Here is a 27,769-nt window from a genome sequence, read left to right as displayed (position 1 = left end):
GTCTCGGAGAACAGGACAGATGGGAAGTGAATCTTGATGCAGAATAAACAGTAAGCAGGTGTCAACATTGCCAGGCACTTATCTGAGCACTGGAGACACAACAGTGATTGAGGCAGGAAAAAAAATTCTACTCTCCTGAAACCTATAGTTTTTTTTTGTTCTTTTTTTGGTATGTGCGAGTTCTTATTATAGTCCAGGAAATAATGTCTGTATAATGCTAACTTCCTTTCCCAGTCCATCATACATCAGCTAACTTTCTCTAAAACTTGAGAGTTTTACTTTTGACTTATTCGAATTTATCAGTATTTTACGTTACGATTTGTGCTTCCCCTCTCTAGTCCAAGGTATTTTAATGTCATAAAAATACCTTCCTACATTTTTCTATTAACTTTGTTTATAGTTTTATTATGATAGATTATTATTCCTAATTACCACTCACTTCTTCATATCACTATTATTAACCCATTCCTACCACGTGTCCCTATAAAGGAATAGACTTCACCACACCATTGTCAGGACAGGCCACTGGACTACCTTTGGCTGACTGAATGCAAGTTCTTTTATCTGATCATAAACTTGTGAGGGAGAAATAAAATGACTATTGTTGGAAGCCACTGAGACCTTGGCATGGTTCGTTGTGCAGCTTACCCTCGGGAAATTTGACTAAAACATTTATGTTTACATTTAGGCCCTTTATCTATGATGCCATCATTGTTACATGCAGTTATCCTTTGTACATAAGTCTGTTTGGTCTTCCTATTCTGTTTCATTGATCTATCTGTTCGGGTACCAATTCAACACTATTTTTAGTCCTGTGATATTATAATGTGTCTGAATATTTCATGAGTTTCCACTTTTAGTCTTCCTTCTCAAAATTCTATTAGCTTTTGTATGAATGTGTAAACTTCATTATATTTAAAATCAGTTTCATGTTCTCTTGCAAATTCTGAGATACTGATTATATATATACATTTAGTTTATAGATAAATGGGAAACTGTTAATAGCTTTACAATGTTAACATGCCTTCTTTTATTAAGGTCTCATTCGATTAACTTTAGAAATCTTATAAATGTCTCTGTGAAGACGTTGTGTTTTCTTCGTTGGTCTAATTCCTAGGATTTCATAGTTTGGGTTGATATTTTGGTGGCATATTATCTTCTCTTATATTTTTAGTTGGTTTTTACTATGTAAGGTGCTGGACTCCAGTACACCCAATTGAGGAAGAGAAGAAAATATTAGCACTTCTATAAATACTTATTTTTTATTTTATTTTAACATTTTAATTTTTAGGCAAATAGTACCTAATGTATTAATACATTAGTTCTATAATAATAATTATTATTATAATAATAGCTAATTTTTGTGAGACACCAACTTTGTGCTATTCAAATGCTTTCCAAGTATTAATTCACTTAATCCTCACAATATCCTAAGTGGTAATTTTTTTCTTCTCATTTTATAGGCAAGAAAAATGAGGCAGAGAGTGGTTATGTAACTTGTCTAAGTTCACACAGGTGTAAATGACTGAATCAAGATTTGAACCCAAGGCAATCTTGCTGTCAATCTCTACACTATGTTGTTTGTAAAGTACATAATTGCAGGTTATAAATAAACACTGGGATCATACTGGGCTCATAAAATGAGTCAGTTTGCTTTTTGAAGATAAGAATTATACATTTTTTAAAGTTTATTTATCAACTTTTAGAGGAACCAATATTTTGCGACCAGTGGTGTCGAAAAACGCTATTAATCTTTAAAGTTTATCTTGTATCTGGCAATTTCACTTAACTTTTATTAGATACACTAATTTGTTCATTCTGTTGGGTTTTCTACATAATCTTATCATTTACAAATGACAGTTTTATGTCTTCCTTTCCAATTCTTATCATTGCTAATTATTTTCCTCGTCTCATTGTGTTGGTTAGAGCCTTCAGTACTATACTGAATAGCAGTGGTGATAAAATATATCCTTGCTTTGTTGAGTTCAAAATTTCTTCAATAAACACTATCTAGCTGAGTCTTTTCAATGAAGACTTTTATTAAGTTAAAGACGTCATATTTGCTCCCAGTTTTCTTAGTTTCTTTTGTTTTCTCATTAAATAAGTGTAAAATTTATGAAATGCTTTTTCTGTATCTACTGAGGTGATAAATGTTTTTTTTTTAGTCCACTGTCATGATGAATTACATTGATAAAGTTTTGATCGGTAAGCCATTGTACCATTCCTGAGATAATTCCTACAAATTCACTGTATTGTTCTTAACAAACAATGTTTACTTGGCTAATATTTTATTTAGTATTTTCTTATCTGTGTTTAGAAGTAGACTATTTTCCTTTTTCGTTTGTATTGTCCTTATATAGTTTTAATATCAAGATATTAAGCTCATAAAGTGACTTGTGCAGTTTTTATTTTTTTCTGGAGAAGCTTTTATATGATAAAATTATCTGCCTTTTAAAGTTTCACTTAACCTCTAAAGGACCTTATTTCAACTAACTCCGAGGTATTTAGTTACCTAAGAAGAAAAAGGATACCAAAACCGTACTATGGCATTTTCTAGAGATATCTTATTTAGTCAGTTAAATATGTTGTGCAATGCATCATAAGATAAGTGAACTTTAAAGCTTCATAGTAGAATTTTGAAATATGTAGTATTTGGCAATTTTGGAAAAGATTAAGAACATTAGCGCTTTTGTACATTTGCTTCATGGCACTGTCATTTGGTTGCCAACCATTTTTGCAGGGTGTTTCCTATCAGATTACTAATGAAAAGAATTAAAATAACTACGTCAACATAAACTAAGTTTTATTGAGCAAACTGAAAGACGGAAAGAAATCAGGTCGCAGAAGGTAATTACTATAAACATTAGATTTCTGGTGCGGGAACCACATTTGTTCTAGTGAGAAGTTACATCAAGGATATCCTTCTTCAAAAATGTGGCATTGCACAGGAAATTATACTCAGTATTTTGTAATAACTATGAGAGAAAAGAATCTGAAAAAGAATATATATATATATAAATAACTGAGTCACTTTGCTGTACACCTGAAACTAACACAACATTGTAAATCAATTATACTCCAACTAAAAAAAAGAAAGAAAAAATCATCATGTTGTACACTTGAAATATAATTTTAAGATGCGGATTGCCACTTGAGGCAAAAAAAAGGCAACTATTATTTGCCTTGATTGGGTCAGAATGTGGGGAAGGGTTTAGTGAGGTGCCCTCCTTAAAGGAGTAAAAGCTGAGCGCAGAAATCTTAACAGCTTTCAGGTCTTAGGCAGGGACTTGGTCATTTCAGACCAAGGATGAAGACTGCAAGAGGTTTGCAATCTTCCTAATTGCAGATTCATTGTTGTTATTTCAAATGACTGCCAGTTTCATGTAATGAGTTACTGGAAAACTCTTAAGACCTTAGCAGGCTGTGTGCTCTTTTAGGAACGGCAAGGCATTTGGAGAAGTGTAAGCAAAACAGAGAGGGAGGTGACAGCAAACAAGACAAGCAGAGACTGAGCCACTACAAAGAAGAAGAGCACAGGAAATTGTCTTGAGTCTGAGAAAAGACCTGGAGTTTAAAACAGAAATGCCTGCATTCTGTCATTAAGCCACGCTATCTATACTTTGTGGACATTCCAAGTTTGGCTGGATTGCACTGGGGCCTGATGTGAAGTTAGGTAGCTGTGATAGCTGTGAAATGACAGCAACAGATGGACCTCGCTAGCATGAAGCAACCAAAGGTGTGCACAGTTTAAGGAACAATCCTCAATCCTGAGCTTGACAGACCATATAGAAGCAGGTTACATCATTAACTAAAGGTCAGATATAAATACAGTGAGCTTGTTTGAGACAGTTGGGCATGCTCTAGCCTTCTCAATCACATTTATCTACCTGGGAGATAACCCGTCAGCTATATGTGTATCCATCTCTACCTTTGTAACAGAACAAACAAAAATCTCAAGAGATGGTTGAGTCCAATCTATTGTATTTGATGTCTTATTGAGAACACAATGGGCATAATATAGTAAAATAGATTTATATTCCTAGCAGAACAGAAGGGCCCAGTTCAGCAGACAAATATAAGATCGCTTCTTGCCAAAGTGATAGCATATATAATTTAGCATATATAATTTTAATCAGCTACCCAAGTCAACAGAAAAACTTAGTCTTAAGTAATTTGTAGATGTCTTGAAACCCATTAAAAAAACAAGAACAATATTTTGACATCGTTCTTATTATGCAGACAGGGCTCAAAGTTTATCTGTTAAACCTCAAGAAGGATTCTTTGGCATTTCTGATCTAATTATTATTGGCTTGGACCCCATTTGGACTAGTGATTAATTCACAACAGGCTCTATTTTCCATTATTAATCTCTCAAGACTTGAAAAGTTTATCAGACCCAAAGCTATTAGATATTTCAAATTCTGTACTTTTTGCTTACTTGCTATATATTGACTCCTAGTTTTTTTTCTGTTCCACTATTTTCATTCGTGAAGCAACTGGAAAATGCGAGTGTGTGTGTCTGTGTGTGTGTGTGTGTCCCTGTGCACACACAAGTAGAAGTTTCATAATCTTTCAGGGATAAGCACACTCACCTTCACAAAATATTCAGATTTAAGTTAGCAGAGCTGAGAAACAATGCATTCTCTTCCTCTGCTAACTCTCAAGCAGGGCGTCCAGGGCCATATCCTAAATGCTGACTGGAACTGCTCTCTGTCTCAGATGTGGAAGTTTACATCAGTAGATATTCATGTGAAAGCTTGATTGTGAATGGGTTGATTAATTCCCCAGCACACGCATGTGGGAATTCGCTTCTGAGGTTCAGTGCTAATGCGGAAGGGATTCGCACTGCACTTTGGGAATTCAAAACTCCCCAAGAGAAAAGGGTTAAGCCTGACGTCACCTCAGAGTGAAAAGGCCAAGGCAGTTACAGAAACACATTTGCAGAGATACCAGATAAGAAAATAATTTTGTACAAACTTCACCTTGTAATGTCTTTCAAACTGTGCAGGAAGTCGAATTGTTTTACAGAAGGGCAGTCAACAATCTTCCTCTGTATAGCCTGGACTTAGTGTTTCATTTTAGAAAAAGGAGTGACATTTCAAAGAGAAAACCACTGCTTGGAGGACTTCTGATTACCAAAATGATGCCAAATGGGTGAAAGTCTGCACTGAGTTCTTTGCATGATAACGTAGAAAGTTTTGAAGTTTATTTTTTAAAGAAATTGTTCTAGAAGAGTAGAAAGTTGTGAAAGTATAACTCAGGCAGAAGTTTGAATTTGGCTTCTGATAGCGTAATCAGTCTCTTAATACTTTATCTTTTTAAAGTTCAGCTGCATATAACACAAACACAATTACGGCAGCTTAACCAAATAGGGGTTTCTTGTTCTTATACAGTAAGCCTGGACATAGGCAGGCCAGGTGGTGTAGCAGCCTTGTAATATCATCAACATCCTGGATTTATTTTGTCTTTCCGTTCCTTCACTCGCACGGTTACTTCACGGTTGCGAGATACCTCTGACCCCCCTTCTGTACTCCAAGCAGGAAGAATAAGAAAGCTATGAAGAGGAAGGCTGGCACCTGTGTCAGGAAAGCAAAACTACACAGGAATTCCTGGTTAGGTTCCAGCTAATCTCACCGACGAAGCCATGCCATACCGTCAGCCTTTGCTGCAATAGAGTCTGAGAAACGGTAGGGTCGGTTTGTTTTGGTTTCTTTGTTTGTTTTTTGGCTGCATTGCCAATAAAAGCTGAAAACAAGGGTTCTTTTAGTAAAAACAAAGGGGAGCGTGCCTCCCGGGTAGGCAACAGCATGCTGAGCCCCTGTGCGGCATATTGACCAGGTGCCCGTTCTGAGCCGGCACTGCCGTGACGTTCCCACTGCTGTTTTGTACACCGTGCCCTCCTGTCCTTATTTTGCTTGAGTGTAAGTAGATTTTGTTCAACACAGCCCTGGTGCACAGAGCTGAAGTTCTCGGGGAAAAACGACACTCCGAGAGCTTGCTGCTCCAGAGCCCTGGCTCCACAGGCTCGCAAACGACAGCTATGATGACCGCCCACGACCCGTCCACGTGGAGAGGCTGCCCAGGTGCGTCAGGCTGCCAGCCCGGATGCAAAGTCAAAAGCAAGAGTCATACAGAGTGAAGTAAGTCAGAAAGAGAAAGACAAATACCATATGCTAACACATATATGTGGAATCTAAGAAAAAAAATGTCATGAAGAACCTAGGGGTAAGACAGCAATAAAGACACAGACCTACTGGAGAACGGACTTGAGGATATGGGGAGGGGGAAAGGTGAGCTGTGACAAAGCGAGAGAGAGGCATGGACATATATACACTAACAAACGTTAGGTAGATAGCTAGTGGGAAGCAGCCGCATAGCACAGGGATATCAGCTCCGTGCTTTGGGACCGCCTGGAGGGGTGGGATACGGAGGGTGGGAGGGAGGGAGACGCAAGAGGGAAGAGATATGGGAACATATGTATATGTATAACTGATTCACTTTGTTATAAAGCAGAAACTAACACACCACTGTAAAGCAATTATACCCCAATAAAGATGTTAAAAAAAAAAGGAAAGAAAAGCAAGTCTGGCGTCATTCTTCATGTGGGGCGGCGCTGAGACCTGAAACTTCAGGGATAAACCGTGTGGATAACAAAAAGCCCAAAGCAAACACTGGTAGAACTAATAGGACAAACCTGATGGAGATTTTTAACATCCCTTGTCAAGTGCATACAGTAAAATCTCCAAGAGAAACTCTATGCTGGGAAAGAAACACATTCAATCAACTTAAAAGGCTTGATTTTTAAAGCATGTTAACTGACAGTAACAGACTCAAATTAGAAATCAATAACACATCTAGATAAGCCTAGACGTTTGGAAATTAAAGAACTCCCTTCTAAATATCAAAGAAGTCAAGGGGAAAAAATCACAAAGAAAATGAAAACTTGATTTGAGAAAAACTATAATGAAAATATAGCCTATGAAATGTTACAGGATGCTGTGGGATGTTGCTAAAGCAGTAAAGGGAAATTCTTAAATTAGGAAAGAAAAAAGACTTAAGATCACTCTAAATTTCCACCTTAAGAATCTAGAAAAAGACAAGCAATTTGAACCCAAATATATAAAAGGACAAAAATAATAAACATAAGAGTGGAGATCAAGTAATATAAAGCAAACAATGGAGGAAATTCACAAAACCAAAAGTAAGTCCTCTGAAAAGGTTAATAAAATATTTCTTTTGATAAAGACAAGAAAGTTAAAAAGAAAACCAAAACTATTTCTTTCAGAAATAAATGAGAGTTTGGTTTTTTCCATATATTATAGATATTAAAGGAATAATAAGGGAATATTTTGAACAACCATATACCAACATATATGACAATTTAGATGAGGTGGACGAATTCCTTTAAAAGCAAGTTACCAAAGCTAACAAAATAGAAAATCTGAGTAGCCCCATAATAATGGAGTTGAATCAAAGGGAACTCTACTCAGGGCTCTGTGGTGACCTAAATGGGAAGGAAATCCAAAAAAGAGGGGATATATGTATACATATAGCTGATTCACTTTGCTGTACAGTAGAAACTAACACAACATTGTAAAGCAGCTATACTCCAGTAAAAATTTAAAAAAAAAAAAAAGAATCTTAACCACACGTAGAACGTGAGTCTCAAATGGCTTTATTGGTGAATTCTATCAAACTTAAAAAAAGGAAATAACGCAAATCCTGCAGATAATTTCACATAAAATAGAAAAGGAGTTAATCCCCAACTTTTTCTATGAGGCTTATATCCAGCCTGGCAACTGATCTTATCTGACCTACAGGTTAATAAATTAGCCTATTCCTGTTTCATAGATTCAGAAGACTTGAGACTCTTGGGTGGGAGACAAAGGACTTTGTTACTCACAGGCACCAAAGCCACATGAGTGCCATCGTGCTTGTAGCTGCTGCCCTTGTTCTCAAGTCCCATGGAAGTGACACAAAGGACCCAAATAGATGCTGACACACGCAGGGACCTGCATTACAGGAGAGGGGTCCTGAGTCTGGAAAACACACTGACTGTGTGTCTGCTGACGTGGGCCTGAATGAAAGTCAGGAAAAAGGGTTTGGGTGTTAGCTCAGCTACTGATACATTCCCAGCACAAGACAAATCACCTGTGTTTTGGGATCTCAGCTTCATTATCCATAAAATCAGAGGATTTGGACCAGGTGATCTCTCAAGTCCCTTCCAACTCTATGATTTTAAGTGTCCATGTCCATGAACTAAAGAGGTTTGGAAAACAGAGGCTTAACTTATTTTATATAATGGAATTAAGAGCATGAAGTTAAAGACATGAGGAACTAACTCCTTTGGTCAACTTTTGGCCTGAAAGTATCAACCCCCCTAACCCTATGACTCATACATTACCTGGGGACCTATAACTTCCTGACACTTATATCTAAGATTTCAGATTTGTACTTCTCATAGTATTGTATTCTTTTCTTATCCAATTAAAAAATATCTCTTGATGATGGTGAGAACAAATCAAGTCGATATACCTAGGTGTTTCTAGGTGTTTCTAGGTGTATGCAAGTACCTAGCAAACATCCAGATATATGGGTACATAACTATATTTACATATGTACGTGGGTATATATGTGTGTGTGTATATATAAAATATACAAATGTGTGTGCATGTGTACACATTGATAAACACACACATACCTCAGAGACACTGCCTGTTTGATTCTAGACCATGGGAAAAAGACCCACACCAATTTTTTGGTTTCCCAGTCCATATAAAAGTTATGTATTTAAAAACAATTCCACCAATAACACATGTTCTACAGAACATCATGTTTGGCTTTGAGCTAGAAAAAAATCTGAAAAACAGTGGCTTAAACACAGAAAGGGCTTCTTTTTCTCACATACAAGACACTGCGTAGATAGGGAGTCCAAGGTTGCTGTAGCTGAAGCCCTGCAAGATCATCAAGGCTTCAAACTCCTGTTTCCTATTCTGCCTTCCTCAGCAATGTGGCCTTCGCACTCATGTTTGCATAATGACTGCTGCCCCTCCAGCCATCACATTCTGATCTCAGGCAGGAAGAAAGGGAAAGATCCAGAAGCCTTTCCCATAAGGCTTTGTCTTGTCTTGAGAAGGGATCCTTTCCCCAAACATGTCTGCCTATACCTTACTGGCTATAACTAGATAACATAGCTTTCCCTATCTGCATAGTTACTTGGGGGAAGTGAAGATATTTACATAGTAAGCTGGAAACCTTGATGATCATCTCCAACAAAACTGGAGTTCTGTTAGCAAAGAGGAAGGGGAGACTAGATCATAGTAAGCGACAAGCAGTTTCTGCCATATGCCTACTGTAGAAAAGTTAGAAAAAAACGAAGAGGCATTTCTCCATTCTTTTCATTCCATTTATTTATTCCTTTGTTTAGCCTTTCTCCTTCTGTCTCCTGATCCATACCTTATTTGAAAAATAGAGATTTTCGTGGTGTTACCTCAGAGTTAAAGCAACGTTGAGGCTATATCCTTAAGTGATAGCTTTCTGATACAAATAACATTTACACACACACACACACCACCCCACCCCGGGAGAATTTAGTAGCCCAAAGATAGAACCTTTAAGGGGGAAAAAATGTAGATAAGGGTTTGGGGCAAAAAATGGTTTCCTGACGAACTGTCAGCATTTTATTTGGGTCACAAAACAGGCCATTTCCTGTCTTTGCGAAGCCCCACACTTCTTAAATCACTGCCCTGTAACCGGCGGGCGTGTGGAGCCAGACTTGGTGGAGGCCACAGAGGCAGCAGCCTTCCCTGCCTGAGTGCCCGGCGGCTGTTTACCAATGGCTCTAGACACTGATTGCTCACCATTGTCATAATCGCCGTGGGTTATATTTTTGAGTGCCCACGGGGGGGCAGGGCACTGCACGGTGCAAAGTGTTTACTGTCCTGTGTCTGCTTCCGAATCCTCAGATGTTGTGCTCACACTGAGCTCAGCTCAGACTGCAAGGAATACTGTCCGCTGCTGTCAGCTACCGAAAGTTAAAGCTTTTCAGACTGTGGACATTCCCGGAAGGAATGCAATGAGACAGTGACACTACCACTTTTTAGCTAAGTTTCTTCATCATTAATGGATTTTCTCAACAAGCCTATTAGCAGGTACTATTTTCTTGATTTACGGAGCTCAGCAATGGCATCGCTGACTTCAGGGTTGGCCAGAACCTTAGGGATTTGGAGGAAAAAGAGCTAATATTTATCAGTCCTGGGGACAGTCTTACACACTACTAGGTATAAAACAGATAACTAATAAGGACCTGCTGTAGAGCACAGGGAACTCTACTCAATACTGTGTAATGGCCTATATGGGAAAAGAATCTAGAAAAGAGTGGATATATGTATACGTATAACTGAATCACTTTGCTGTACACCTGAAACTAACACAACATTGTAAATCAACTATACACCAATAAAAATTTTTTTCAAATAAAGATAAATGCTTTATATTTCATTCTCGAATTCTCTCTCTGAAGGTGTAATCAGTACACACATTTTGTAGACGAAGCAGCTGTTAGAAGAGTTTAGATGAGTTGTCCAAAGTCACATTAGCTGGTAAAAGATCAAAGCTGAACTTGAACCTGGGTCCTAATTTAATTATCTTTCAGCTACAGTACACTGTCCTTTAAGAAGTGTCATAATATTTCACCAAGAGGTCACAAAACCCAACCCTCATTAGTGAATTGGGTTTAACCTAAACTGAAGGACACTCACCTCTTATTGACATCAGTGGTTACCCCATATGAGGAAGAACAGGTGCTTTCACAAAGTAAGTGAAGGGACTTAAGAAGTCTAACGGACTTATTCAGGAATAAGGCATATTATTTTCTTCAAGGTGTATTATGTACTATGTACATTTAACATAGCAGAACTAAAATTACACTCTATCCTTGTTTATTTTGCTTTATTTCCTCCGTACATATTTACATTTTTATTCTGCTTACTGACTTTATGAGTCCTCCATCGTAGTGATAGTTTTCCTAATAGAGTTTTCCTAATAGTTTATCCTTGCTCTTAACCCTTCTTTCATTGAGTAGCAGTTCCTAGCGATGCTATATTTGATTCGTGCTTTCTTGCTTTTGTTCGAGTGCTTTCGTAATTTTCATCCTCATTCACGTCTGCCTCAATCCCCTTCTGCATCATTTCTGAGTGGTACTAACTGCACATTTATTTCCTGAGTGTGTTTTAGAATCCTCCCTCTACCCTCTGTATTTTACAATTGCAGATGGCTTTTCTGCAGCATTCGTATTTTCTCAGAGTCTCTACTTGTTAGAGCTTGAGGCTCCGCCCACTTAACGATTCAGTAAGAACCTGCAGGTCTGCGATTATGATTGCTATTGAACCTGACTGTGCCTTCTATTTCATAGGTGTCATGATTTTCCTTATTTCTAATAATTCCATCTGTAATGATTTTAAACTGTATTATAACTTTAAAAAGGAATCTTGAAGATCTTTTTTTGCACGTTTCCTTCTCTACAGATTTTGCTGTAAAGAGGCTGCTCTTTCCTGTAATCGTTCTCAGTAATGAAAAGTGTTTATATTAGACACTAAAGCCCAAAGTTGTAGCATTAATCTCTCCTGTTTCTTATGCCACACTCTCTGGCCTTTAACCCCTATCTACCATCTGATAACATGAGATACACCATGTTTGTAGCTTTTCAAAGCATTTTTCATTAGCCTCATACTGTCTTGATATTCAGGCATTGCCTCTGACAAGCACGATTATTTAATAATGTAATATTCTGGCCCGTGTACTTCCCTACGATTACATGGTTAGAAAAAAAAAATGATTAGCTATATAATATATTCTGATAGAGACTAAAACAAAATATAATAGCAGATCTAAATATAGTTTTGAAATAAATAGACCAATTGAGGAAAGAAGGCTTGCGTAAGAACCAAGAAAAGAACACAAAGAACCCTGGGACTAAATGTAAAGGAATAGTGAAACGGCAACAGCTGTCTACAAAATACATGAAAATTAAACATCAGGTTCTTGGCATATTTTACCTCACAGAATCATGATACAGTTTTTAACCCACTTGAAAGAAAACCAGCAAGCATTAGAATTACCCACAGTAAATGGCCGAGTAGATACTGAACAAGGCAGCCTGACATTCGACCTGCCCACATCAAAACGCTGGGGCAGACAAGGGTCCAGGTGTGGCAGCCTTAGCTGGGCTCAGAAGACAGTAGCACTAGGGACCCAGCCTGGTGAGCAAAACGTTGGAGTCAAGAGAGGACACAGGAGGGGCTTAGGTTGGCTTTAAGTGTGTAAGTCTGAGCACTTAAGATATTCTGGGGTAAGGCAGACCTGCTCCATTTACAGCTGATTCTGATCGTGGGAAATGCAGAGCGCATGTAGTCGGAAACTGCACTATATCCCATGCTGTTATTTATCAGCTGGCATGTATGCGACGCATACACTAACGGAAGGCTGCAGAGAAAATAGTTCAGGAGTCAAAACAGTTAAGTGGAGACAATCAATCTATATTAGTTTTAAAAGTCTGGAAATCCTCGCCTTGACAATAGAAAAGTTGAGTTTTTTATTTTCTGTCATTTTCTTGCGTCATTTAAGCTTATCTATTTTTGTACTATTTCTCCATTAATAAGAAGCTCTAGTCACTTCTTTTCATTGTACTACATAAGCACTCAGTGACAATTAAATTTCCTACTCCTCTTACATTTTGATTCTTTAAGCCCCCTTTTAGTAACTTGTAAAAAAAAAGTCTCTCTATAGACGAGGATTTTACATGTCAAATAGTGGCCTTGTGAAGGGCTACCAATTGGACATCCATCTGTGCATAAATATTTCCCTTAAAAAATAAGTCTAGGAAGATTAGTTTATTTTGGCACTCAGGGTAAGTTTCTTTCATCAGCGTATTACTGGCCCTCCCCTCTCCCACAGTTTTCTTCCTGCTGCGCCCCCAGTCATGACACCAGGTGACCAGAGGGGTAAGGACTCTCTGAAGCTAGCCTGAGCGGACACATGGCAGGAGTTGCTCTGAGAGACACCCTCAGGGCCCTCCACTCTCCTGGGGGCCCATCGCTGCGTCCCAGCGGCTCACCTCACCCACAGGTGTTGCAGCGTGCTTTGTGGACCCTTTTCATACTCTTTGCCTTACACAACGCCTCCATCCAAGGCCTCCCCGCCTCAGACCTTGGGAGCTGGTTGTTCACGGCTCCCTTGCTCATGAATAGTTGTTTCTTAGGCTTTGAATAAAATATAGTCCGATATTTGTTCACTCACCCAGCCGGAGGGCTTCCTTTGGAGAGCAGAATAGTTAGGGGGGCCAAGACCCTCACTCCCCGGGGACCCCAAACTCGGCCTCCACAGACTGGTGAAGACTGGAGGACCGCTAAGCACTCAAAAACAAGATTTGTGACAGAGCCAGGAAAGGAGAATGGAAACTCTGAGTCCAAGGAAAGGCCTTGGCCGGGGGGACACCCAGCAGTGAGTGGCCGTGTCAACCTGCTGGCATCTGTAAGGCCGAGTCGGGGGCGGGGCTGGAGGGGGTTGATCAGCAGGGTGAAGCGTTTTTAAGAAGAGACAGAAAGTTCATAAACAGCTCTGTACCCCCTGCAATTCTGATCTGAAGCTTCCGGAAGCAAGTGAGCTAGGAGTGGGAATTCCCGTCTAGGGACAGGTAGCTAGCCGACAGCTCTGAAAGGGGAATGATGTGAAGACAGCGTTTGCTGGAATTAGAATAGGGGTCAGTAAGATTTTGCTACAAAGGGTCAGAGGGTAAATACTTTAGGCTTTGCCCGCTATGAGGCAACACTGAAGACACTGTGCAGGAATTTATATGGCAGAAGAGAAGACAAATTTGCACAAAGATTTTATGGATGACCTTCAAAATATAATGAAGACACTTAAGCTCGCTTTTAAAAATACAGGCCTACTAATGAGAAGAACGGAATTCTCTTCTGAGGGCATGGCATTTTGCTTAATTGAGGTTCAAACTTAGTTTTCACTACAGTCAGAATCAACTGCAGATTTATCTGTTAATGCTGATCCAAAATGAGATCTTAAGTATTTCATCTTCAAAAGTATCTTTTCACACTTACAGGTATCACCAAACACATGTCAGTAGAGGAATGTATGATTTTTTAATTTTTAAAAATTTTTGGCTGCACTGGGTCTTCGTTGCTGCACACGGGCTTTCTCAAGTTACGGTGAGCAGGGGCTGGTCTTCGTTGCGGTGCGCGGGCTTCTCACTGCGGTGGCCTCTTGTTGCAGAGCACGGGCTCTAGGCATGCGGGCTTCAGTAGTTGCGGCACGTGGGCTCAGTAGTTGTGGCTTGCGGGCTCTAGAGCGCAGGCTCAGTAGTTGTGGCGCACAGGCTTAGTTACTATGCGGCATATGGGATCTTCCCCGACGAGGGCTCGAACCCGTGTCCCCTGCACTGGCAGGAGGATTCTTAACCACTGCACCACCAGGGAAGTCCCGGAACATATGATTTTAGTTGAGCATATTTATCGATTGGAAGGCATATAGAATGCTATTTTATATTTCTCTTGATGTTTGATTTTAGCGTGCCATTATATTACATATTAGTAATTTCCAAAGGAAGACTACATGAAAGCTCCTTCATTGCACCATTAATTGGATTTTTAAATATGGACTTTTTTCCTTGTATTTGGATTAAGGTCTGAAAAATGCTGCTAGAACTACATAATTTGAACTTGGAAGCTATATCTACTTCTGCAAATTTGTGTGGAAATAGAGATCTTGTTTTTTTGTTTTAACTTTTAATAGAACATGACGTATATAAGGAAGCTTTATTATGTTTCAAACAGCATTAGTCATCGTAGAAATGACTTTACTGCAGAATAAGTTTTGCATATAAGCACTCTTTTACCTTGTAATTTTACGTCAAATTCATTAAGGAATGTTATCCAGTCGGCACTAAAAGCTAATTTCCAACCACCCAGTGTTTCATAATAGTAGTTGAGGGTGGTACTTCCAACCACTTAAAAGTAGAAAAGCCATTCTCAGCTTGTGGGCTGAACAAATACAGGCAGCGGGCAGGATCTGGCCTGTGGGCCTGTGTTTGCCAACCTCTGACTTAGACTGTAGGGCCTCTGGAGTTGGACTCCCAATACATACTGAGCCTTGTGCCTTTGGGCAAATTATTTAACCTCTCTAAACCCTCTAAGACAGGATAAGAGTTTGCCCCCTTCCTAGATTTGTAAGGATTAAATGAAGGGAGTGCCTGAAATACTGTATACAATTAGTAAATAGTCTTTAGTAGTAAAATAGGAAAACCACCATAATGCTATAAATGGATCAAATAATTCAACCACGTGAAATAAGACTGGGAGGGGCGGCAGGGGCGCGGGGACAAGGACGGGAGGTGCTCTTCTGGAAGTGAAGCTAATGCAACGAACTTGGGGAGCCTGCTGTGGAGGACACCTGCCCATCACCAGTCACCTGCTATCTGCGTTCTTGTTGAGGACTTCACTGTTAGAATTACAGTAAGTACTCTATTAATACTGCCATCGTGACACTCTCTGTTTTGTTCTTCATAACCACCTTACGAGCTAGGCACTGATACCACTGTATAGGCCAGGGAGTCAAGGCTGCCATCCTGGAGTTTACCCAGTTCAGCTTCTCCCAGCGTCCTCCCTCAGCTCATCCACCCTCACCAGTTCCCGGCAGTCGCACCCCAGCTAATCCCACTTCTTCCTCCTCCAGAGTACCTGCCGGCAGAGAGCACGCTTCATGGGTTTTGCCCTTCCTCAGACCTTGAAGCTGCCTTTAAAGGTGTTAAAGTCCTTATATATGACCTTTTATGTGACCTGACTATGTGCCTACCCTCCTTCCACAGTGGGTGATCCTGAAACGGCAGGTCTTATTTATTTTTGTGTGAACAGAGATGACTACTGAGTAGTCATTCAGAAGAAAGTATTGAATTAAGTAATGGATGAATGAAGATCATTACATAACTGAAATAGTATTTTATTATTATTCCTCGAGGACTAAAGACAGTGAGTGTTCTTCAGGAATTTATTTCATGCATTCACTATTTTCATATTCTTTTTTATATTATATTATTTATTTATAAACTAAAAGTAACCTTTTACAGAAAGAACACATAGATTAACATGCATTCATGTTCAGGTCCCACGTTTGCCATTAAAAAGCTATGGGGACTTAAGCAAAAAAGCTCACTTCTCTGTTCTTTCTTTTATTTCCTCATCTGAAAGTTATCTTTAAGATCAAACTCAATTCCGAAATTTATGATACTTTTCAAAGCATAAGGTTTACTTTTGATAATAGATTCTGTATTATTTATATTTTGAAAAATAACCTATAAGATTTAAATTAGGTAGAGAAATGCAAATCAAAGCTACGAGGTATCACCCCACACCGGTCAGAATGGCCGTCATCAAAAAGTCTACAAACAACAAATGCTGGAGAGGGTGTGGAGAAAACGGAACCCTCCTGCACTGCTGGTGGGAATGTAAGTTGGTGCAGCCAATATGGAGAACAGTACGGAGGTTCCTCAGAAAACTAAAAATAGAGCTACCATAAGATCCAGCAATCCTACTCCTGGGCACATAGCTGGACAAAACTATAATTCAAAAAGACACATGCACCCCTATGGTCACAGCAGCACTATTCACAATAGCCAAGACATGGAAACAACCTAAGTGCCCATCAACAGATGAATGGATGAAGAAGATGTGGTACTTGTATACAATGGAATACTACTCAGCCATAAAAAGGAATGAAATAATGCCATTTGCAGCAACATGGATGCAACTAGAGATTATCATGCTAAGTGAAGTCAGTCAGAAAGAGAAAGACAAAATTCCATATGATATCACTTACATGTGGAATCTAAAATATAGCACAGACGAACCTACCTATGAAACAGAAACAGACTGACATAGAGAACAGACTTGTGGTTGCCAAGGGTGGGTGGGGGCAGGATGGAGTGGGAGTTTGGGGTTAGTAGATGCAAATTATCACATATAGAATGGATAAACAACAAAGTCCTACTGTAGAGCACAGGGAACTACATATATTCAATATCCTGGGATAAACCATAATGGAAAAGAATATAAAAAAGAATGTATATATGTGTATAACTGACTCACTTTGCTGTACAGCAGAAATTAACACAACATTATAAATCAACTATACTTCAATAAAAAAGATTTAAATCAGGACTTAAAAATATCTCAGCTCTACATGGCTTTAGGAGATAAACAGTGTCCTTTTATTGTTTGATAGAAATATGTAAAAAAACATATTTGGTTTAGGAATACTAAGTTTTGTTAAACTGTTTCCTTGAGTTGTTTTTTTTTTTTTAATATATCCCATCAGCATCCTAACTCGATGCATCCTTGAAATTCAGCATTGGGCTCTTTAAACCACATTCAAAAATCACTGCCCATAAGACCAGTGTCTTACCTGGGGCTTTACACTGATGTAGTCAGCAGCCAAAACTGAAAGGACCCATCTGACTGGCAGGAGGAACCAAGGTAATTGCTCTCTCACTTCCCAGAAATGTGCTTTATCTGAGGGACCTCTTACAATGAAAGAAAACTCTAATCTGGTGTGTATACGTGTTTTTCTTTGAATCAGCCCAGTGTTGAGTAATGCTTTTTGTTATTGATTACCAGGAAAGGGATTGGTCATTGCTATCCTCCTCCAACACATTGCAACGTTCTTCTTAGGAGAGTCACCAACTTGTGCAGATCGCTTTACCATGTTCCAAGATCTTCTCCCGCCATAAGGCAGGACTGCGGCTGTCGTCCTGTGTGTTCCCAGCCACTAGCTTAGAGCCTGACACATAATCCCCGACTCAAATAAATATTCTCCGAACGAGAGAACGAATGAAAGCATCGTCATGTTTGACACTCATGACATTATTCCCATTAGACAGATGAGGGAAGAATGGAAAAGGCAGGGTAACTGAGGACTAGATCAGGGTCACAGAGATGATACGTGATAGCACTGAGCCTTAAACCTGACCTTCTGACTTGGGAGCCATTATCTTTTCAGTGACTCCAGGCTGCTTTTCTTGGCAAATCATTAAAGCTGTACAAGTTTTTAAACCAGACCTACCAAGTCACGTTATTTTTCAGTAGATTGTGTTATGAACACTTCAAACTTTTGTCTCTAGCACTTTTATGGTGTTTGGAATCATAAAACAGCCTTAAACTTCCTCAGCACGAGAGCACCAGGAAGGCCGGTTGCGAAACTTTGCCACAAACTTTTAATGGGCGTCTGCGGAGCATTGGGGTCCCCATAAACATTCCGGGGCACTCCCCAGGAGCTCTGTGGGATACTGCTTCCCAAAGCTGTCCAGAAGTTCCGTGAGGTTAGGAACATTTTTGTGTCACTTAGGCAAGTATGGCATCTGCAGGCTCTAATTTCCCAGGTCCAAGGAAAGAAAATATTGGTGATGGAAACTTTCTCCAGAGGCCTCTGTAGAAAGCAAGCTCACTGATCGCAAATAAACCATTTCTAAGACAGCAACAATTCTGTTGACTATGGTTAAAGACAGAACGTGCGGTTCCCGAATGCAATTTCACTTTTCCAAAGAACAGTTTTACTCTTTTTCGGAAATGCCTGGGTGATTATTTTTTGCTGTTTGGTTTTGTTTTGCTTAAAAGGGCTGCTTGGTGTGCTTCCTTAGTCAACATGACAAAGGAAAAGAACAAGCAACCCAAGTGTCCCCTGAGGGCCTCAAGGGATTGAGGACACACCGGCTTAAATACAAACAGGTACTCCCAGGGCTGCTGGTAAAGACTTTTCAGATCAGGCTAAAATACTCTTCCAACTCTGACCCAGTCAAATTGATTCAGATTAAATGTTTTCTTTTTTCCTTGAGAATGTCTGTTTTCCACAGTGTTTTTAAGAAATCCCCTTAAAAATACTGAGACCTCAGTAATAAGGTGTTAATCTCTCACATTAAGAATTGGATTAAATTTCCTTACAGTGGCCATTCTTGGGTTTTATTATGTTCGGCATACGAATTTTTTTCTTTTGACAACACTATGATTAAAATTACTGACTCTCTGCTTTCTAAATTTGTGCTATTAGGCCTTAGTATATGTATGTGTATTTACTTAATTTTAGACAAGAAATTAATAAGAATTTGGCACCAGGACCAGCAATGGCATCAATATTTTAGGACATTTATATACAGTTTTGGCTATGTAGGGAAGGAAAATAATTTTCCTTTACCCTTCTGAGTTCTTAGCTGAAACCCCTGTAATAAAAGACAGATTAACCAGAATAAAACACACAGGAATTTGATTAACATGCAGACCTCAGTGTATACATGGGAGATGCCCAGGGAAAAATGAGTGACTCCCCGAGTGGCTTAGAACTCAGGCTTAAATACCATCTTAACAGGGAAAAGGGAGGGGAACTGTGCCCTCTGAGGGGACAGGAAATCATTTTCAGGAAGATGAATAGGCCCTTAGAAGAGCAGATGGGAAGTGTGCTAGTTTGCGACAAAGTGTGTCTAGGTGTGGTGACCACTTCTAGTTTCCTCTCCTGTGACAAGAGTCCATCTTCCCTGGTTGATGAAACTCCCAGGCAGGGGTTTATGACAACTGGTTCCTTTTGGGGGATCTGTCTACAGGCAGATAAGGGGGTTCAGGGAAAGCGTCGCCCTGCATTGCTGTTTTCCAAGTGCCTACAGCTCCCAGTAATCAATACACCAAAGTGGGGACTTTGGGGTGTCCTGTTCTGTGACCCTGCATCAGCTCTACACCTCTCCTATATTCCTTGTAGGTAAGACATAACGTGGTTCAAATATGTGTAATCCCTTAGAAACGATATGATTTTCCCAGTTTAATTAAAAGTTTATAAGTAACGTTGTGACTACTTTTATCTGTAAAATTATACTCTAAAGTTGCAAAAAAATCTTTTCAGGATAATCATTTTGGGAAAATGAAGGATGGGCTTAAATTTGGGGTTTGTTCACTGTGAGCATCCTACCAGATTATGAGTTTTCTATATCATCACGGCTGTATCCTCAACACTTAGTCGGATGACTGATTATGTTACACATTCAATAAAGCTTTGTTGACTGGAAGATCATTAAACTATACACACCATGTGTTGCCCCAGGGGTCAGCACACTAGGGTCCAATCTGGCCCATGGCCTGTTTTGACATGTCCTGCAAGCTAAGAAGGTTTTTATATTTTTAAAGGGTTTTCAAAATAGCAAGGAAGAACATGTGACACAGGCTACATGGCGCACAAAGTCTAAAATATTTACCACCTGGCCCTTCACAGAAGAACATTTGCCGTGTTTAAAATCTTTATTCTTAAATATACACCTATTTTTTAGACATACTTTAGCCAGAACTCAGACCTATTTGCGGAGTAAGGTTATCCGGGGTGGGAGACCCTAGTATTGCCTATTCAAAGTCATCCTCCTCTCTTATTAACAGAACTCCTGTTGTGTACTCACCTCTCGGGATGAAATGCAGTAGGTCAAAGCCAGTCTGGCCAATCCCAGTCGTCTCTCCCAGGGATTTGTCTGGGGTAGACGTGTGACTCAGTCCTGGAAGATGAAACAGAAGGGGAAATGTTCAGGGAAACATCTGGGAATGATCTTACTCTTGTTTTGGAAGCAAACAGAGAGAAAGAAATACACGTTTGCTCCCACTTTGTTCTGTCTTTCTTGGGACACAGTTCTGTGCCGATGTGTTTCCGATCCTTAGCTGTCATCTTTTAACCATGAATGAAAGATCAAATGATTCACAGTGATGCTAGCCTCACACTGTGTCACTGTTGGGCTCCTTGACCTCAGCACCACCCACCTCCAGTTTCCTTGTTATTTGGTAAAACAGCACAGCTTTTCAGTTTAGGCCATTAATTGCGTGTTCTCATACTTGCTGCCAAAATATCCGATTCGTTCAGGTTGTAAATCTGTTCTATTAATGAGCTAGAGTGAATTATTAAAAGTTTGCTTGGAATGAGGAGCTCTCTCAAATGACTTAGAATCGTGAGTGAAATGATAGTATAAGAGGGATTATAGACAGGGATTAATATAACCTGGTACTGCATTATCTTGGACATAACCATTTGGGCTTAAACTTGTATAAGAAGCAGCCACTTGGAGAGCAGAGTGAATTCGACCATGAAATCAATTTAATTTTCCTATCTGATTAAGAAGTAAGTGTGTGTGTGGTGTATGTGTGTTCATGTTCTGTAGGAACATGGAATGCATGGATTCCACCCAACTAGAGATTGTTCAGAACATACCAGACTAGGAATTGAGGAAAACACCTTTGACCTCTCAATAGAGACGTTACAAATCCATGCTCTAAAGTTCAGGCTTCTGAATTTCATTAAGAACCCCAAGTTCCTCCCTCAAAGCTTGTTTCCAGAATGAATAAAAACGCAATGCTAGGAGTCAAGATGGCGGACCAGGAGGACGCGGAATTTGCGGCTCCGCACAACTAGGGCACCTACCAGGCCCCGCTCGGGGACCGTGGACACCTAAGGGGACGGGAGGAACCCCCAGCGACCGGGTAGGGCGTGGGGCGTGGGGGGAGTGAGGGGGGAGGAGAAGTGGAGGCGGGAAGGGACTGGCGCCCTGAGGGGCGGCTGGGGGAGGGGAAGGGATCCCACGCTCGAAGGGGGAAATTGGGGGACCATTGGGAGGGCGGAGGATCAAAAGGGAGCGTGGCCAGGTTTCCCCTGCCCACTTGGGCCCCCAGGAGCCTATTGAGACCCCCGGCCTGATCCTCTGCCCACCAGGCCCCTTCCAGCTGCGTGGGTCCTGAAGGAGTGGGAGGGAGGGAAGGGGGAGCAGAAGTAAAGGCCTGACCTCTGGGACCAGCACCACTGGGGGTTGGCTGGGGAAGGGGAGGAGTTCCTACACCCAGTGGGACCCACCCACAGTTAGGGGAGACCCTGGGGGTGGGGGTGGGGGCACAGAGGAACGGAAGGGAACGGGGCCAGTGCTTTCTCTGTCCACTTAGGCAAGTGGAAGCCTGTTGGGCTCTCTGGCCTAATCTTCCGCCCTCGGAGCCTCCCTTCTGCCCTGCAGAGCCCAAGCCCCGCCCCTACACCCCACCCAGGGTCCCGCCTCTACACTCGGAGACCCCCTCGGAGACCCCCTACAATGCGCTGGGCCTAAACCCCACCCACACACCCTCACCCAGGGCCCCACCTCCAAACTTCGGAACTCCACACTCCAGAGGCCCTCCTTCCACATGCTGCCGCTCCCCTTCAAGCAGGTCCTAAGCAGTGGCCCCGCCCCACGCTTGAACATTGCCCCGCCTAGGCTCCGCCCCTCGTTCAAATGTCACCCCCCAGGTCCCACCCCACCCTAAACCCCGACCCTGCTTAAACTCCACCCCTGCCTAAACTCCGCCCCCATAGCCAAGACGTTTTGATTTTTTTTTTTCTTTTTTCCTCTTTTACATTGGGGTTCTATTTTACCTTTTTGATTCATTGTTGTTGATTCTTTTATATTTTTATTTTTCCGAATAAATCGTTTATTTTTCTAATTTTATTTTATTCTTTATACTCTGTTAGTGATCGCTCCTTTTGGCTTGTTCCCCCCGCCCCTTTTTTTTTCTTTTTCCTCTTGTGGTTTTATTTTACCTTGTTGCAGTTGTTTCAATTACAGTTTTATTTTTCCTAATATATTTTTTATCTTTCTAATTTTATTTTGTTTTTTATTGATATTGCACTGCTCCTTTTTTTTCTTTCTTCCTTTTTTTTTTTTTTCTACAGTGCCACGAAGCTTGAGGGATCTTGGTTCCCAGGCCAGAGGTCAGGCCCAAGCTCCTGTGGTGGGAGCTTCGAGTCCAAACCACTGGACTAACAGAGCACCTCAGATCCCAGGGAATATCAATCAGAGAGTGAGGCGTCTAGGAGGTCCTCATCTCGGCACCAAGACCCAGCTCTATCCAACTGCCTGCAAACTCCAGTGCTGGGCGCCTCAAGCCAAACAACCAGTAAGACAGGAATACAGCACAACCCATCAAAAAAAAAAAAAAAATGAAATGACAAAAAAATTTGTTACAGACGAAGGAGCAAGGTAAAAACTTACAAGACCAAATAAATGAAGACGAAATAGTCAACCTACCTGAAAAAGAATTCAGAGTAATGATAGTAAAGATGATCCAATACCTCAGAAATAGAATGGAGAAAATACAAGAAACATGTAACAAGGATCTAGAAGAACTAAAGAGAAAGCAAACTGTGATGAAGAACACAATTACTGAAATTAAAAATACTCTAGAAGGAATCAATAACAGAATAACTGAGGCAGAAGAACGGATAAGTGAGCTGGAAGATAAAATGGTGGAAATAAGTGCCAGGGAGCAGAATAAAGAAAAAAGAATGAAAAGAATTGAGGACAGTCTCAGAGACCCATGGGACAACATTAAACTCACCAACGTTCTAATTATAGGGGTCCCAGAAGAAGAAGAGAAAAAGAAAGGGTCTGAGAAAATATTTGAAGAGATTATAGTCAAAAAATTCCTTAACATGGGAAAGGAAATAATCAAGTCCAGGAAGCACAGAGAGTACCATACAGAATAACCTCAAAGAGAAACCCACTGAGACACATATTAATCAAACTATTAAAAATTAAATACAGAGAAAAAATATTGAAAGTAGCAAGGGAAAAGCAACAAATAACACATAAGGGAATCCCCATAAGGTTAACAGCTGATCTCTCAGCAGAAACTGCAAGCCAGAAGGGAGTGGCAGGACATATTTAAAGTGATGAAAGGGAAAAACCTACAACCAAGATTACTCTACCCAGCAAGGATCTCATTCAGATTCGAAGGAGAAATTAAAACCTTTACAGATAAGCAAAAGCTAAGAGAATTCAGCACCACTGAACCAGCTTTACAACAAATGCTAAAGGAACTTCTCTAGGCAGCAAACACAAGAGAAGGGAAAGACCTACAATAACAAACGCAAAACAATTAAGAAAATGGTAATAGGAACATACATATCGATAATTTCCTTAAAAGTGCATGGATTAAATGCTCCAACCAAAAGACATAGACTGGCTGAATGGATACAAAAACAAGACCCATACATATGCTCTCTACAAGAGACCCATTTCAGACCTAGGGACACATACAGACTGAAAGTGAGGGGATGGAAAAAGATATTCTGTGCAAATGGAAATCAAAAGAAAGCTGGAGTAGCAATTCTCATATCGGACAAAATAGACTTTAAAATAAAGACTGTTACAAGAGACAAAGAAGGACACTACATAATGATCAAGGGATCAATCCAAGAAGAAGGTATAACAATTGTAAATATTTATGCACCCAACATAGAGCACCTCAATACATAAGGCAAATGCTAACAGCCATAAAAGGGGAAATTGACAGTAACACAATCATAGTAGGGGACGTTAACACCCCACTTTCACCAATGGACAGAGCATCAGAAATGAAAATAAGGAGACACAAGCTTTAAATGACACATTAAACAAGATGGACTTAATTGATATTTATAGGACATTCCATCCAAAAACAACAGAATACACGTTCTTCTCAAGTGCTCATGGAACATTCTCCAGGATAGACCATATTTTGTGTTACAAATCAAGCCTTGGTAAATTTAAGAAAATTGAAATTGTATCAAGTATCTCTTCCAACCACAACACTATGAGACTAGATATCAATTACAGGAAAAAAACTGCAAAAAATACAAACAACATGGAGGCTAAACAATACACTACTTAATAACCAAGAGATCACTGAAGAAATCAAAGAGGAAATCAAAAATTACCTAGAAACAAATGACAATGAAAATACAGTAGCCCAAAACCTATGGGATGCAGCAAAAACAGTTCTAAGACGGAAGTTTATAGCAATGCAACACTACCTCAAGAAACATCAAAAATCTCAAATAAACAATCTAAACTTACACCTAAAGCAATTAGAGAAAGAACAACAAAAAGCCCCAAAGTTAGCAGAAGGAAAGAAATCAGAAAGATCAGATCAGAAATAAATGAAAAAGAAATGAAGGAAACGATAGCAAAGATCAATAAAACTAAAAGCTGGTTCTTTGAGAAGATAAACAAAATTGATAAACCATTAGCCAGACTCATCAAGAAAAAAAGGGAGAACACTCAAATCAACAGAATTAGAAATGAAAAAGGAGAAGTAACAATTGACACTGCAGAAATACAAAGGATCGTGAGAGATTACTACAAGCAACTATATGCCAATAAAATGGACAACCTGGAAGAAATGGACAAATTCTTAGAAATGCACAACCTTCTGAGACTGAACCAGGAAGAAATAGAAAACATAAACAGACCAATCACAAGCACTGAAATTGAAATTGTGATTAAAAATCTTCCAACAAACAAAAGCCCAGGACCAGATGGCTTCACAGGTGAATTCTATCAAATATTTAGAGAAGAGCTAACACCGATCCTTTTCAAACTCTTCCAAAATATAGCAGAGGGAGGAACACTCCCAAACTCATTCTACAAGGCCACCATCACCCTGATACCAAAACCAGACAAAGATGTCACAAAAAAAGAAAACTACAGGCCAATATCACTGATGAACATAGATGCAAAAATCCTCAACAAAATACTAGCAAACAGAATCCAGCAGCACATTAACATAAAAGGATCATACACCATGGTCAAGTGGGGTTTATCCCAGGAATGCAAGGATTCTTCAATATACACAAATTGATCAATGTGATACACCATATTAACAAAATGAAGGATAAAAACTATATGATCATCTCAATAGATGCAGAAAAAGATTTTGACAAAATTCAACACCGATTTATGATAAAAACTCTCCAGAAAGTGGGCACAGAGTGAACCTACCTCAACATAATAAAGCCCATATATGACAAACCCACAGCCAACATCGTTCTCAATGGTGAAAAACTGAAAGCATTTCCTCTAAGATCAGGAACAAGACAAGGTTGCCCACCCTCACCACTATTATTCAACATAGTTTTGGAAGTTTTAGCCACAGCAATCTGAGAAGAAAGAAAAATAAAAGGAATCCAAATCAGAAAAGAAGAAGTAAAGCTGTCACTGTTTGCAGATGACATGATACTAAACATAGGAAATCCTAAAGATGCTACCAGAAAACTATTAGAGCTAATCAATGAATTTGGTAGAGTAGCAGGATACAAAATTAATGCACAGAAATCTCTTGCATTCCTATACACTAATGATGAAAAGTCTGAAAGAAAAATTAAGGCGACACTCCCATTTACCACTGCAACAAAAAGAATAAAATACCTAGGAATAAACCTACCTAAGGAGACAAAAGACCTGTTGCAGAAAACTATAAGACAGTGATGAAAGAAATTAAAGATGATACAAACAGATGGAGAGATATATTATGTTCTTGGATTGGAAATTGTGGAAATGACTCTACTATCCAAAGCAATCTACAGATTCAGTGAAATCCCTATCAAACTACCAATGGCATTTTTCACAGAACTAGAACAAAAAATTGCACATTTTGCATGGAAACACAAAAGACCCTGAATAGCCAAAATAATCTTGAGAAAGAAAAATGGAGCTGGAGGAATAAGGTTCCTGGACTTCAGACTATACTACAAAGCTACAGTAATCAAGACAGGATGGTACTGGCACTAAAACAGAAATATAGATCAATGGAACAGGATAGAAAGCCCAGAGATAAACCCATGCACATATGGTCACCTTATCTTTGATAAAGGAGGGTCTTCATTGCTGCGTGCTGGCTTTCTCTAGTTGCTGTGAGCAGGGGCTACTCTTCATTGCAGTGCACGGGCTTCTCATTGCAGTGGCTTCTCTCATTGCGGAGCATGGGCTCTAGGCACATGGGCTTCAGTAATTGTGGCACATGGGCTCAGTAGTTGTGGCCCATGGGCTTAGTGGCTCTGCAGCATGTGGCATCTTCCTGGACCAGGGATCGAACACGTGTCTCCTGCATTGGCAGGCGGATTCTTAACCACTGCACCACCAGGGAAACCCTGAACTGATTTTTTGATGATGGTATTGCCACCATCTTTTTGAATGACTTTTGGAAATGATTAATTTTTGAAACAGAATTTTTGTCAGAGGTGGCCAATTTATTAGGCTGACCAACATCTGACATTTTCACTGAAATCAGGGAGCCTATTTAAAAATTTCTCCATCCATTTCTCTTTTAAAAACACATAGGAAAAATGTTCATCCCTCATTAGGAATATGTAGAAATATTTTGGAAATGTGTGAACACAGTATGTAAAATCAGTGTAGTATACAACTATAAAGTCTATCGGTGTAATGTGTCAGATTGTCAGTGTCAGTGGGAGATCGTAATAAAAAGTGTAAACATGAAGGTCCCCAGTTAATTTGCCATGCTATCTTTTTTCACTTGTATTCTCAGTAGATGACAGAATTCTGTGTACCTGCCCATCAGGTTTTCCTTGTGGTCCACATATGTTCAATGTCATTCCATTTTAATTAACCTCAAGATTCTAGTTTATGTGGCAGAGCTGGGTTCCCTAATTATTTTCATAAAACTAGTGATCTTCCCAGAAACAAAGCGTGAGAGAAGATGCAAGCCATCAGAACCACTGCTAAATCTCACACAAATAGGCAAGGGTACTAGAAAACGTAACAAACTACTGTTTTTATATTTTATAAAGACGCTCATATTATTTAATTTTTGCTGAATGGTGTTAGAGTTAACTCTAGAAATGACTCAGGGGCTAATTCTTTTTCTTTCTGGACATCTGTTATCTATATGTA

At 39.8% G+C, this 27,769-nt stretch overlaps 1 protein-coding gene across 2 annotated transcripts in view; it reads right to left on the bottom strand.

Moving 5' to 3' along the window:
- Positions 1-27,769, bottom strand: part of NEIL3 (nei like DNA glycosylase 3) — a gene marked incomplete at its 5' end in the record, with an annotated part of 176,862 nt that overhangs the window by 103,989 nt on the left and 45,104 nt on the right. For both annotated transcript variants that reach the window (XM_079909020.1, XM_079909021.1), the window contains one exon: positions 20,492-20,584. The remainder of the gene's footprint in view (positions 1-20,491; positions 20,585-27,769) is intronic.

Source organism: Stenella coeruleoalba (genome assembly GCF_951394435.1).
Source record: "Stenella coeruleoalba genome assembly, chromosome: 21".
NCBI classification, from domain to species: Eukaryota; Metazoa; Chordata; class Mammalia; order Artiodactyla; family Delphinidae; genus Stenella; species Stenella coeruleoalba.
This window is presented reverse-complemented; position numbering and strand designations above follow the sequence as displayed.